Source organism: Puntigrus tetrazona, chromosome 4 (assembly GCF_018831695.1).
Source record: "Puntigrus tetrazona isolate hp1 chromosome 4, ASM1883169v1, whole genome shotgun sequence".
In the NCBI taxonomy this organism is placed as follows: Eukaryota; Metazoa; Chordata; class Actinopteri; order Cypriniformes; family Cyprinidae; genus Puntigrus; species Puntigrus tetrazona.
Genome location: NC_056702.1, coordinates 20971244 through 20986983, shown reverse-complemented (window position 1 = coordinate 20986983; position 15740 = coordinate 20971244). Strand labels below are relative to the sequence as shown.

General features: G+C 37.5%; 1 protein-coding gene and 1 long non-coding RNA gene across 2 annotated transcripts in view; one reads left to right on the top strand and one right to left on the bottom strand.

The window, feature by feature from the left end:
- Positions 1–15740, top strand: part of LOC122342952 (NACHT, LRR and PYD domains-containing protein 3-like) — a 924523-nt gene that overhangs the window by 505918 nt on the left and 402865 nt on the right. The window lies entirely within an intron of this gene.
- LOC122343171 lies at positions 14735–15474 on the bottom strand. The gene is made up of 3 exons (XR_006250691.1): positions 15433–15474; positions 14879–15151; positions 14735–14748 (listed from the first exon to the last, which is right to left on the bottom strand). It is a non-coding gene; the product is annotated as an uncharacterized LOC122343171 (long non-coding RNA).

Below are 15740 nucleotides of genomic sequence, written 5' to 3'. Positions count from 1 at the left end.
GCAGGGGCGTCAAACCACGGCAAACAAAATTATCAAAGGCAAGGCAATAACAAATCAAGAAACAGGCGAGAGAAAATTACAGTCAGACGAACAATCCAGAATATCAGAAGACAGGCAGGGTCAAAACCAGGAAACAAGAAGTGAGGAAACAACAATGAACAGGCGAACAATGCAACCTGCAGGTGAGTGGCTTGCTGCAATGTTATGATGCAAGCCAGAAGTAGCAGCAGAGGCGATCACCGATCACCCAGTGGAAAGCTCCCTCTGCTGGCTTAGTGACAAAAACAGTAACTTTGTAAGTAGTATACTTCCAGATGGTAAGTCATTGTATTCTTGCGGGTACGGCACTTTATTTTTCACAGTATATAATTTTATTTTATTAGTCATCAAGGTTTAGAAAAATATTCATACTTGGGATTGTTTATGCTTTATCTTGTATGTATCTGCTGTGTCCACAGAAGGAACAAAAGCCTTAACTTTAGGCATGACATGTGGTCAGATCTGCCATAATGCATTGATTACCATTTACATCAGATTATAGAGCCATTTAAAACAGAAGCTCACTCAGCCATGGGAAATGCTAGCAGTTTCAGCAAAGGCTGTAAAGAAGTTCGAACAGCACTCTAGATTGTGAAATCAGCTTCCAGGAGCAAATAAGGAAAACAAGATAGAACATTTCTATGGTACTTCACACCACCTAGTTCAATACCAGTCTTGATATGGCAGGGAGTACCAGTTCAGCTGTAAAGCAGCTCTTCGAAGATGGTAGTGTAGTCACATGGTAGTCAATCCAGTCCATGTATCAGCTGTACATTTTTAGATGCTTCATCAGTCACTGTTGATTCTGGCATAATTACTTAATAGGAGGTTTCTGGAAGCAGAGACTTTGCATGTCCTCTTCTGAGTCAGGCCTCTATCCTGAGTTCAGGAGTTTATAATGTTGGACCATCAGTAAAACTGCGTTGATGAATCAGAATGGTTAAAAGAGAGTTTCTACCACAATTGTTTCGAGCTTGTGCCCAGTTGTGTACTTATATATGTGTAGTGCTAATTTCTGAAATAACTGCAATTACCACACTGCATACATGTTATCAGTGATATTTACAGCTTATTTGATACATATTCACCTCAGACAATTGCAAACACCAGTGTTTGAGTAGGGGCTGCCCCCTCAGTTCTTTAGCACTGAATCAGACCCAGAACTGGTGGCCATGCTCAGAGGTCCTCCACTCCAGGGCAGGTATCTGTGCCACCTGCTTCCAGATCTATGGAACCTCCACATGTGACTCGGTAGGGCAAGGCACCTTAGAATAACTCTACCACCAGCAGTGAGATCTCTTACGCTGATTGGTGTTCTCTCTAAAAGTTGAGCGTAGGCTGTTGCTCTTGGAAAGCACAATTTTCATCATGAGGTTCTTGAGGAGTAACCAGTAGGTTGAATCTCCCTAGCTCACTCATTTGTGCCCTCCTGAATCTCTCTGTTGTCTTGGCTTAGTATATACCCTATGATTTAAAGTTGCTGCAGTTTGGCGCTTTTAAGTTAAAGTGTTTTTGGTTTAGCTGCAGCAGCCAGTGTTGAAACTATCCACCTGCAATGGTAGGGCACAATGCTTCCAAAAGTGGTTAATATCAACCTGCCATTGTTTGGTTATTTGATTTGATCCCTTCCTTTCTGCGAAAACCGGCCCGGCACAAATAAAAGATACATCAGTGCAAAAGGCCTGAAGTCTGGAAAAATCCAAAAGCAGAAACCTATTTTTGATTTGATTCATTTTAAAACACAAATGGAAATTTACAAAAAGGTGATAAATAGGCATAAAATAGTTTTTGAACTGTTAAAAACCAGAAGTAACTCAACCCGAAAGTAGATCAAACCCTTTCTCAACCACATAACATAATTTTGTCAAAAAAGTAATTTGCTGTATTTATAAGCATCACTGTCTGTTTAGTTTGTGTTTATGGGTCTCAAAGAATTCGATTCCGTGTCTTATAATTATAATAAAGGCTGTTCATTTGATCCACTGATTCGTCCATCTTTTGGTATATGAAATCTCTATAAATACTCAGACTTTTCAAATAATTAATAAAATATTATAATAATTTAATTTGAAACAGCTGAATTGTGTATTTTATATTGAGATTTAGAAAGTTTTTAACATTCTATTACAGTAATCTATAAATGAGTAAAGAGAAAATCTAAACACAACTCATTTGTTCCTTCTGTTCCCAGATAAAATTAAATATGGAGATTATCCAGGTGAGTTTTGGGGTGTCTTGGCTGCAGCAATAACTTTGTGGAGCTTCAGATGTGTAGATGTAGAAGGCATATAGATTTGGTGTATGGGGTTTGATACACATGATATGTTTCACTAGAGATATGACAATGATTCCTTTCCCCAAGGCCTGCTCCACTGCTCTTCACCTGGAGACCTTGACCATTGTCAGATAGACTGGAGATGCTTCTTAAAAATATGTAATGCTCATAACTGCGTGTTATTCTGACACTCGATTTTCACTTCAGGCAGCCGTTAATTTTACTGTATTTTAGATGGATCAACTGTTTATCTGCAAGAAAAACAACAGATGAATGTCTTGCTGAAGGTTTGCTTGTTAGTACCCGTAGAATAATATACATAAAATCAAATGAAGTACATGCTCCTCACATACCTTTATAATCTTTTAAAAGTATGCTGTGGAAGTAAAACCTGTCAAACAGATACATTGTGGAGTCAGCCATGGGCACAAAGGTCTTCAGTGTTCTCGAGACAGTGATTATTTATGACAGGCAGTTCCGTGGAGGTGCACGTCCTTTCATAATGAAGGTTACCAGCGTCTCAAATCCAGAGCTTCTCAGGCTTCGTTCACCATCTGTTCCTGCTGAGGAGCCATAAAAATTATCTTGTAATTCTCTGCTTGCTCCATTCATTTCTTTCACGTAAGCGTGTATTATATGTTGTATGTATATTTTGCAGCTGAGTTCCAGTCTCCGCCAGGCAGTCCATCGGATCTCTTCGACTGCTGCCATGTTTTCATGCGAAAAATTCACTCTTGAGAATGAAGCGAGGCCAGCGCAATTTAGGATTAGAGGACCCGTGTGTAACCTGTGACTGCTGTAGAAGAACAACTTTGAGTGCAAGATACATACACACTGAAATTTGACTGACCAAAGATATTTTCTATCCTCCAACCTATATTTTATAAAACTTTGGTATATGCTGATTAAGCTGACCACTGGCTGGCAAAGTGATTTCAGGTTTTTTTACATTTCTGAGAAAATTTAGTCCCCACACTGAAATAAAAAGCCTGACTTTAGAAACAGATGTGTTGCTTTAGGTTTAAAATGGGTTTAAATTAGTTTAAAAACTAGAACTAGCATGCACTCTAATTACCAGCAGCAAGATTAACAAAGATTAAGTTGCAAATCCAGTCTTGTTGTTTTTATCTTTTTCTCTATTATATATTAATGAGTTAATCAAATCTAAGAGTTGAATTGCTCTGAGTCACACTGATTCAGTGCATAGGATACACTCCATAGACCCATCCATCTAACATTTAGCACTATTTGGTGTATCTGAAAAGTTCCTGTTTCCTTTAAGCCATCAGAAAAAACCAGCTAGTATGAAGGTTTCTTTCCTGATTCTGAGCAGGTAGATATTTAAGATCTAGGTAAAGTTTGACTCTACAGCAGACAATACAGAGGACAACTATTCTATTCAAGACATTACTAACCTATCAAGCACACACACACACACACACACACACACACACACACGCTTTGAGGGTAAAAATCAGTTATTTAAAGTAGAAGTCCCAAGGTCTAGTTCTATAATTGTGACCTGAGAGAATTCATCAAACAGAGATTTAGCTTATGGCTAGCTAACCTTTTAGGTTACAACTGTTTCAGCAAGAAAAGAGGTGTTGTGTTTACCACACCAAGGCTAAAAGAGAGGACAGTGCTTCCTAATTGGCTCCCCTCAGAGGAGTCACGGCACTTTCGGTTAGCTGGCAATCGTCCTCGGCTGGCGTCTTTGGGATTTCCTGCTGGCCATTGCCTTGGTGATGAGAGAGGCAGTTTAATGATATTTTGCCATTCTTGAAGATTCTTCTGCAAGTCGGTTTTTAGCTATAGGTTTGGAATTTCAGCAGAGTTAGGACGGGCTGTTTTACGGTGAGTTTTGGAAGAAGTCAAAAAGCGTGCAGATTTCCACCTTCCTAAAATCATTGATCAGCTGTGCGACTCAGCTGAGGGATTTGAGATTCTTCTGGAATGGGTTTCTTTTGCAACATGTCTCTTCACTGATATCCTACACTTGTCTTTTTCACTGTGACCACAGCTGATGACTTTGAATGAGGAAAAGCGAGGCAACATCACACAGATCAGTTGGAAACATCATCAAATCTTTCTTAGACAGTGGACTAAATAAAGGGCAGCACTTCTCATCCTGAGCTTTCCAAGCAACCTGGATGTCAAAATGAAGTTACTGTACTGGGAGCATGCATACTCTGTTAGTAAATATAGTTGAAAAGTACATTCTTAACGCTTTTTGTTAGACTTTAGCATTTATAATTATAACTTTATTAATGTTTTATTATTTTATTAGTGTAGCAGTAATATAGATTAGTAGAAGTGTATTTTTATGTAATACAATATTATTTATTTATTTCAGGTTTCAAATATAACGACAGGAAATCAAGGATACAGCTCTGGCTCACCTGCTTATCTATGGCATGCACTTGCTGGAAAATTTACTAGGCAGTGTCTTTTGCCCCATCCAACAATTTCAGCAAACATCTCAATGTGAATTAAGAAATAAAATTTGCATATGTAAAAGAATGACATCTTGGCCATGCACCTATGCTATTGTAACTGAAGTCCTCCCCGGGTCGTGACTAAAGCATATTCAGAGATAATAGAGTTTGTTTGATTGGCTGCCGTCTGAAAAAGCAATTGAATTCTGGTTAGAACATTTGTCCGACTTTGAGCTGCAGCTGCCTTGCGATCATATCTCGAAGCCAAAAAGCAAAAAAACCTCACACTATTTATGAAAAATGGCTTAATCGAGCATAGTTTATCCTAAGGTTTTTTTCTCCATTTTCACACAGATGAAGCTTTGGTTCCTTGCCGCTGTTGCCTCTGGCTTGCTCAGTTAGGGACATTTGATTTCTAAGTGTCGCTGATTTGTTAAATGGAATTTTAACGCCAAAAGTTTTTATGAAACATAAATGACTACTAACAGAGAATACAATTTGTTCTGAAACAACTGAAATTTGTTCACAATTTGCTTACTGTAAAGTTATTTACTTTGAGAGTATGGATAACCCTAACAGCTGACTTCCATAATGTTTTTCTCCACTATGGGATTTCAATGGCTCCTGTCAACTGTTTGGTTAGCCACTGGTAATCTGAAGTCAGAGATGTTTGGCTCCATGTACCAGCTCTTTATTTAGAGTGGTCTAACAGGCAATAGGTCAACAGTAGCGTCAGGGACAAGACAAGGCAGAATCTATAAACAGGCAGAGATCGAGACAGGCAGCAAGTATCAAAGTCATTAAGTCCAGGTGTCATTGGGCAGGCAGCATTCAAACACAGAATCGAGAAACAGTCTGAAGGTAGTCTCAGGGAAATCAATAGGAAGAAATTAACTCTTGGGAATTACCAGCAGAGCAAGGATATGACTTTGCACTAAGCATGAGTCAGGGCACAGTTTCCAAATAGCCGGCGTGATGGGAAGCGCACCTGGGCCGACAATTGGTCCAGGTGTAGAGCATGATGGAAATGTAGTTCCTTGCGGGTAGTATCTGGAGAAAGGTTCCCTCCGGTGGCACGTTGGTTCATGATACCCATATTCCTCAAAGTATCTAATGTGTTGAAGCAAACAAAAGGGAATTCATGCGGGTTTGGAACAACTTTTCAGTAAGCAAGTAATGAGATACATTTTTAAATCCTGCTAATAATAGTTCACATAGTATTTTTATACAGGGATTATATATTCAGTTAAGAGAAAGACTGCATTTGTTTTTGCTCCAAACAAGTGGCTTTTGCAAAGATATTTTCCCTAGATTATAGAAAAGGATGTTACAGAATAATAATTTAATTTAATGATAATTTAATAATTAACTGAATAATGATATTTTTGAAAACTGACATCCTACATCGTTCTCCCACATCGCATCAAGCATATCGTAAATAAAGCTACATTAAATAGGCACATAGTATTATTTTAATGAATTCCTGTTAACAGTAGACATACATGCTTCTGTTTTTATTAACTTTCAAAATTTTTATTAACACACAGTTCGTGAGACACATTTATATTTACATATATTTTTACAATATTGTTTCATGTACTCAGTGGTTACTGTATACATATTCAAGAGAAGAACATACACTCAGTTATTTTAATCAGTCTAAAGCTTTAAAGTCAGTCATTACAAATATCTTAAAAGAGAAAAAAAAAAAAGTTTCTTTTTTTTTTACTATTTTCATTGTCTCATGACTCAAAAACCACTTGAGCTTGAAAGCCAAAAAAGAATATTTGGAACATCATGGTTTAAGGTTTGAAATATCTAAATCCCATATTAAAACAAAAGTTAAATCATTGTTTAATCATATTGCTTTTTAACATCCTCTTTATTTTGTAACACTTGATACTTACATTTTACTCTTTTCTGGAAAAACTGTAACTACATTGTGTTTATACAACAAAACCACACTAAGGTTTATTCAGAAAGTAATATTTTAGCATAATCTGTAGCTCCTGGTGAAAAAAACAAAAACATAGTACTCCCATTTAGGACAATTGAGAAAATGCTTTGGTGGACATGTGGCCTATATGAGGATTTCTGACACATTTATTCTGTCTCAGTGACAGAAGATGAGTATTAGACAGAAGTATTAATTAGTATTATTATCATGAAGTCTCATAACATCTCACTGTGACTGTGACTTTTCAACAATGCAGCTCAAAGCATTATGAGTAAAATCTCTTTTGTGGTCTATTCTGATTCATCAACACAGATCCAGTGATCCGAAATAAGACACAGTAAACCCAGGATAGAGGGTCTGAGTGAATGTGGTCTGGACTGTGTGGATATGTGTGATTGTGTCAGAGATGCTGTAGAAGGACAGAGTTCCTGCGCTCTTATCCACATACACTCTGTTCTATGGAACTTCAACACTTCTGTTTTCACTGATGATGATGGGCTTCACAGAGAGATGAGTCTCTTTGTTATTGTGTGCTGAATAAGGTAATATACAGAATTGCAGAACAAACTCCAGGACTGATCGGTACCTCCAAACCAACACTCATAACCGTCCCTTCTTTCTGATGCTTTATATGACACTGCTATATACACTTCTCCACTCCCTCCAATCTCCCAGTAACAGCGTCCATACACTCTTTCTCGACAAAACACCTGAGGATTATCAAATCTGTCTGCATGATCCGGATATAGCTGATTACAATGAGGCACCCACATCACCTTTCTGTTGTCCTCAGACAGAGAAGGAGATGATTGCTTACTGTGTTTGCATCCAGTGTGAGAAAACAGGCATCTAGAACACAAGAAACAGAGACATTAACAACAGCAAGCGGTCACTACAGATGTGTGTGTGTGGGAAGTGCGTAGCGTACATTTCTTCCAGTCCTGCTATAATCCTGGATTCCCCCTCCATGATACACACTACAAAACACAAACATTTATATTTTGTCACTTAGCAGGCGCTTTTATCGAAAGCGACTTGCAATTCGAGATAAACAAAGTGATTCATCGTGCAAAGAGGTAGACAAACACGAGGAAGTGCTGCCAATACCAGCCTCAGACATTGTTTGAATAAGTAAAAGGTAGAAAAGGAAGGTTTTATTTTATTTTTTATGATGTGGTCAAATACCATTGAAAGAGGTGAGTTTTCAGCTGTTTTGTTTAAAGATTGACATGGATCCAGCATTCCGGATAGGGGTAGAAAGATCAATCCACCAGCCAGGGTGGGTTAAAATGTTCTGGAGTGGTTTTGAATCTCTCTGTAATGGTCCCACGTGGCATCGATCAATAGCTGATCTTAGACTTCTGAAGAGGAGGTAGATTCATAATTGTAGAGCCAAGCCTGTGGCTGTTCTATATTCAAGCATCAGTGTCTTTAATTTGTGCGAGCTGCAGCGGGGAGCCAGTGCAAGGAGACAAAGAGAGGTATAATATGAAGCTCTTTGGGTTTGTTGAAGACCAGTTGTGCTTCTGCATTCTGAATCATTGTAGAAGCTTGGTTGTGCTTGATGGAAGTCCAGCCAGAAGAGCCTTGCAGTAGTCCAGCCTAGAAATGGCAAGGGCCTGGACAAGAAGTTGTGCAACATGCTGTGTTAAGAAGGACCTGAACTTTCAGATGTTGTGTTGCTAAAGTACTTGGGGGTTGCTATACAACTGTAAAGGTGCTTTTAATGGTTGCTAGGCTGTTGTCATCCGGTTGCTATGGTAATTGTTGTGTAGTTAATAACACATTCTGGGTAGTTACTAGGGTGTTATTATATGCTCTTTGCTTGGGTGGTGGCTAGGCAGTTGCTCCATTTAAAAACAGGTGATGGAGATTTACTGCTACCGTAGCCTTTACTGACAAGATGCAGGTAGATATATTGATGAATAACGTTTTATGTAATAATGAAAGATCATCCATTTACTTGTTGATTGATCTAGTAAAGCCTGGAATGCATACCAGTGGTAGGCAGCATTGGTCAAACACACTCGAACAAGCTAATCAAGGTCTTCAGGATTACTAAGGCTACAGGCAAGTGAGTTTTTTTTCAGAGTTGGAGCTAAACTCTGCAGAATCCTCTTCATAGTGTTCTTGAAAGCAACACGGCATGTGTTTGGAGCAACGTTGGAACTAAACTCTCATGAGTTGCTTTGACACCCCTGTCCTAGACTCATATGGATACAAATATACTGAAACAAAAGTGTCCTTCCCGCTTGACTTGCTTGAGTTTTGTTCAGTGAGCAGTGTGGATCCTCCAGTTTTTCTGAGATTAAAACCGGACTCCTGAATCTCTGGGTGATTGTAGCTCAGATCCAGCTCTTTCAGGTGTGAAGGGTTTGAACTCAGAGCTAAAAATATATATTCACAGCCTTTCTCAGTCACCATACAGCCAGACAACCTACAAAACATAATACAGTTTGTCTATTGTTTCTTTTTGTATTGTGCAATGAAAATCACACAAAAATATCATTTAGCATTATCAAATATTCACCCAAATCATTGGACATTATATATCCTGTATTTTAAATTTAAAAGTAAAACTTTAGATCTCTGATACAAACAGTAGTAGTATTGCTTCTGAATTTTTGTCAGCAAAGTAGTGAAAGAAAGAATATAATAGTAATATTTAAAAACAAAAAGATTCTTGATTAATTACTATATTTCTTAGTTTATTGTACAGTTACGCAATGATGAATGAAACATTCAGCATAAATCTACTTTACAGAAAATGTAGACATGCTGAGTATTTGCAAAAAAACTGAGATAAAATTTTTCTTCTATCTCTATGTTTAACCTCTTTATACACTATTAAAAATTTTTTTGACTGCATGAACTATGGCAGCCTTAACTAATAATTAAACTAATAAAAAGTGCAACACTTTTTGTTGAACAAGAGAGGACAGAGCAACAAAAAAACTCAATGGGAATGGGAAACACACACACTTCAAAATAAGAGTATTTAAATCCAGACAGAGACAGGGGTGGAAGAATACAGAGACAACAGGAAGGCCCTAGGGATGCAGCTAACTCTCTTACCAAAAATCTGTAAGGTGGTTTAAGACAAACATCCTGTATTTGTGAATTGAATGAACACAGAGTTTTTTTGTTCTGGCATTGCATTCAGAGCAGAATAAACCATAAAAACCCATTTACCTTAGTGTCTCTAACTTAGGTTTGGACTCCTTATTTCATCAGAAAGAAGCTTCACTCCTGAATCCTGCAGGTCATTGTTACTCAGGTCCAGCTCTCTCAGGACAGAGTTTGAAGATTGTAAAACTGATGACAAACTCCACAAGACAGTGCGGTGAGATTACAGATGGAAAATCTGGAATTTTGCAATTAATCTCAAAAGTGTGATATAATAAATAAATACATGTATACTGTATTTGAAACCTCAAAAACCCTTGAAACTTCAAACCTCAGTATCTCCAGCTTAGAGTTTAAAACTCTTTAGTCCTTCAGAAAGAAGTTTAACTCCAGAATCCTGAAGGTCATTGTTACTCAGATCCAGCTCTCTCAGGACAGATTTTGAGGACTGTAGAGCTAAAGACAAACTTTCACAGGATTGAGAAGTGAAATTACAACCACTCAGCCTGTGAAGAAAAATAAAGAATATATATATATATATATATATATAAAAATATATAATGCGATCTAGGAAAAGCCATCAGATGGTGAAATTACATTTTCAAGACCTTTCCAAGCCTTTTCTTGTTTTTATTTTGTCCACAGCTTGACTATAATAAACATTATGACATTCTGAAATTGGCTGAGAGCTATGATTTTTTCAGAAATGGAAATTTAAGAAAAACAGGTTTAAAGTGAGATGAGTTTTACTTCACTTAACAGGTTTAACGAGAGCTGTAGCACTATATTACATCATTACACAAGCAGACTAACATTGCCCTGAAAAAGACAGTTTTATGTTCGTTTGTGCACAGCGGCTTTGCCTGTTCACTTTTCCCCTGATTGTAGTGCTCCCGGGATCTCTGACAAAAGTGCACTGAGACAGTGTTGAGACAGGTTCTTGGACTTGAACGCTCTCTTAGATGGCTCTGTATGGGAGAACCCCATCAGGAGATCAATTCTTGACTTCAGAGTGCAGAGTTGTAGGATTGTCGAGCGATCATGACTTGTAATGAGTCCTCTATATAGCCATGGTAGAGTAATGGGTGGACAGGCATTAGGCAAGGTTGTGGTCCTTCGATTTACTTATCTATGAGCTTCTAAGCTGCCTGTACTAAAAATGGCTCCTGAGCTCCCTGCACTGAAAATGGCTCCCCAAGCTCCCTTAATACAATGTGAGCTCCACCAGCTATAATGTGAATAATCCCTGCCCACTTTAAAACTGTACTAAACTGCAGTGGAAATGCAAACCGAGCCAAAGCCAAGCCACTGCTGTGTTGAACCATGCCAAGCCAGGTCATTACCATGCAGTAGAAAGCTCAGAAAAAAATACCATTTACCATTTTCTCTTTCTCTCTGTCTCTCTCTCTCACACTCAGACACACACACACACACACAGTGTATATATATTCTTAAATATTTTTTTTTACCATGCTATCATACCTAACATATGTAATTGTTTTTTGTAATTGTTTGGGTGATCACTTTGCATATAGAAGGTTTTAAGAGACCCAAATCATCACTGCTGCATAGTTGAATTTTTTTCGGGTTGATAATGTGTTAATGGAGCAATTACTTCCATTTCTGTTGCTATGGCATTTCTGTTCTGTGTCGGTGTGTGTCTCTATAAAATCACAAACATGATCTCTGTGCGATCAAATGTGAACCATATTATCAACTCACTATCATGCATTCTGTGCAACTCATTTCTTTTCCCTCTTCATGTTTCGTCCATTTTCTCCACTGCTAAAGAATCTCTCAAGCATTTTAAAAGTGTACTCCTTAGAGTTTCAAACCTTAAGACCTCCTTTAAGGGTTAAGATTCCTTCTTAAATACTTTTTTCCTTACTAAAATATTTTCTTTAGTGCACCCACATTTCTGAAAATTTTCTTAAAAATTTTGTCATTAGGAGCAATTAAGTAGCACTAAGATTTTCTTAGCCCTAGTTTTCTAGGTAGGTTTTCTAGCTGTTTTTTTTTTTTTTTTTTGGATTAGACATTGCCTGCCTTGTGCTCTTATAGAAAATGTGACTGATATAAGCATACTACAGCATGAACTGGATGTTTTTTTTTTTTTTTTTTTTTTTTTATCATGCTATAGTTATGAAATATCTATTTAACTGCCTATTTGAACATTGTGAATGTCAAACCTCAGTATGTTCAGTCGACAGTGTGAACTCTTCAGTCCATCAGAAAGCAGCTTCACTCCTGAATCCTGCAGGTGATTGCTGCTCAGGTTCAACTCTATCAGATGAGAGTTTGATGATTGTAGAGAGCAGAAGACACAGTTTCACAGCATGTTTCATTAAAACCACAGCCATCAAATCTGCCAAAAGAATTTTTGCATTAACTAGTAATTTTCATAATCAGGTCAAATATTTCACATATTTTGAGATATTTGTTTAGTGATGTAAAACAAAACATTTTATTGAACAGCAGTTGGTGAAATTACTCACAGTGCTTTTCTGCAGCATTTCACAGCTGACAAGAGTATAGCGGAATTTGAAGATGATGATGTGAACCTCTTTGGGTTGAACTCATCCAGCACCTTCTCTGATATCAACAGTATGTAGGTCAGGACTGTGCACATTGAAGATGAGAGATCTCTTTCTGGATGTTCATCTGAACTGAGGTAACTCTGGATTTCCTCATATATTGAATGATCCTTGAGTTCAAGTAAGCAGTAGAATAGGTTGACTAGAGCTTCATCTGAGATATTGTGCTTGTTTTGTTCTTGTTTAATGTATTCACTTATTTTGAGAGACTCTCTGTGGAGTCTTCGTTGTGTTGGAACAGGCCTTTAAGCAGGTGTTGACTGGATTTCAGTGAAATGCCCAGCAAAAACCGTAGGAACAGGTCAGATGTCCTCTCTTATTGTTCATGTTTTTTCAATAGCCTTCTGCAGTAACGTCTCCATTGTTATATTTTCTTCTGGCTCATCAAGAAAAACTGAAAGCTCCTGCATGTTCTTGTTCAGATAGCAGATGAACACATGCACTGCAACAAGAAACTCTTGAACACTCAGATGCACAAAGCAGAAGACCTTTGCTCCATGAATTCCATGTTCCCTTTTGAAGATCTCAGCAATCATTCCTGTGAACTCAATGTCTTTACTCGCATCAATACCATTCTTTTAGATCATCCTTATAGAACACAATGTTTTCCTTTTTTAGCTGTTCAAATGCTAACTTGGCTAATTTCAAAATAATTTCCCTGTTTGCTTCTAAGTGTTCTATGAATTCTCTTTCTTCTTGTTCTTCATATTTCTGGTTCTTCATGTCCATCTGTATAAGCAGGAAGTGAATGTACATTTCAGTGAGTGTTGTGCTGATCTTCACTTCACTGTTCTCAGTGAGAATATCCTGAAGTACTGTGGCTGTGATCCAGCAGAACACAGGAATGTGGCACATGATGTAGAGACTACGAGACGTCTTAATGTGTGAGATGATTCTGGAGGACAGACTCTCATCTTTGATTCTCTTTCTGAAGTACTTCTCCTTCTGTTGGTCAGTGAATCCTCGCACCTCTGTAAACAAACCCACATACCGAGGAGGAATCTGATTGGCTGCTGCTGAGTCGTGATGTGACCCAGACAAGAGCTGATGGAAGCAGAGTTCCTTTGACCAGACTTGTAAAGAGCACATCTACAGATGCTTTTTTCTCAGTAGTTTTCATTGATTTCCATCTAAAATTTAGAGGCAGCCGACTCTCATCAAGTCCATCAAATATAAATGCTAGCTTACATCCCTTATATAGCTTTGATTTCTCCAGGTTCTCCAGGTCAGGATAAAATTCCAGCAGAAACTCATGGAGACTGAAATCTTCATTTGTCATTAAATTAATTTCTCTGAATGGAAGCAGAAACACACAGTGAATATCCTGGTTAGATTCTCCTTCTGCCCAGTCCAGGATGAACTTGTGCACAGAGACAGTTTTTCCTATGCCAGCGACTCCTTTGGTCAGCACAGTATTTTTCTGACTGTTTTTCCTCAGTTCAGTAAATATATCATTGCATTTGATCGGTTTGTCCTGTGTTTTTTTAATCTTAAAAGCATCATCAATCTTCAGAATCTCATGTTCGTGATTGACCTCTTTCATATCTCCCTCTGTAATGAACAGATCTGTGTAAACAGCCTTGAGTTGTGCTTCATTTTCTTTGTTTCCTTCAAAAATACATTTAGCTTTATTCTTCATGTTTGTTTTGTGAGATTCAAAAAGTTTTGCAGCTCTGTAATAAAAAAGGCATATTTGAGAAATATTTTAAAACAAGCATGATCATATTTTTTTACAACTGAAAACAGCACAGTCCATCCCTAACAATATCTAAATATGTTTTCTTGATCACAATCTTTGTATTGGTTGAGATCATCATCCAGCTCATCAAACAGGATGTGAGGCTGCATTTACCACATGTTTTGATCTACTTCATTGAACCTTTGCATGTGTGATTGCAATCATGCCTTGAGGACAATGAATGAATTTGGTCACAGTGTCACATACTTAATCTGTCGACTTTTATAAACAATTGTATCACATCCAGGTCAGAGTTTGCCCACATATGTGACTATTGTGAACTGGATAGTTGAATAAATTGTTTTCTTCTACAGATTTGTATAAATATATAAATAAAAAAATTCTTAATCTAAGAAAACACTTAATTTTCATTTGATTTAACTTTTTTCCTGAAATGTTTCTGCCTAAAAATAATAATCAAATCAAAGTAAGAAAATTGTTTTTCAGAGCACTGATATGACTGGCCCTGTGCTTGAGTTATATGTTCTTGTTTACATTTAAATGCAGTAATTGTTGTTTACCCGGATATGTAGTGAATCACCTCCAACACAGCAGATTTCTTCATATTGCCCTCTCAGTCTGAGCTGTGAGAGAGAAAAGAGAATTATTGACTGGGGAAACATTTATGTCCTAAACACATCAGCGGAGCAAAGAGGAAAAGTGGTTTAACTTAAATATTTAATCACGTTACAGTCACAATAAATGTAATGTTACCTTGCTTGTAATTTTTCTCCAACTGTTCAGCCAGATAATTTTGCTTCATCTTTCTCAGCATCTCTACTGTAACCTTCACAGCTTCATCTGGTCCAAAACATTTTATCATCTTGTCTACTGTGTCAAATCTATCCGCCTTTTCCAATTCAGACCTTGATAAATGCTCACAATTTAAGCGCCAATGAAACTCTTTCAGTTCAGCTTCTACCAGCTCCTTCAGTGAATCTACGAGCAGCTCTTTAACAGACGCCATCATCCTTCACATACTTACAGCTGCAGGCCATAAAAAGAAAAGACCAAAGTGTTTTCACTCTTAAGATGTTGAACTAAGTGTTCAAATCTGGATTAAGTGCACAACATTTGGATTATAAAGCTGTTAATAGAGACATAATCAAAAGGTTGTTTTAAACTGGTTGTTTTAGCAAAAAAAACAAAGAAAAACTAATGCAAACAATATCTCAATGCTGTCTGATACTGTAAGTGTAGATCAACAGTACATGACACTTTTAAATCTGTATGTTTCCGTATCTCATGAAGTGGTATTATTAACTAACCCCGATTAATCAGATGTTCCTTGTTTCTCCAGTTAACTGTGTGTCTTGAACAGAAGTTCTGAAACATTCAATTCTTAGGAGAAAGTTTTCTTCATTTTTCTTCTCTCTGCAGGATGTTTTTGTGGGTTTTCTTTTCTGCAGTCCCTCCTACTTCCTCACTCTTTTGACGCTCCCTCCCCCTTCCGTGTTCTCTTTCTTTGTTCTTCTGTAAGTGCATGAGCATATATGTATATCTTCACATGAGTTCAAATGATGAAGGTGGGGATCTGAAGTGCTCAGGTTATTGAGTTTAGAGTTTAGAGTTTAAA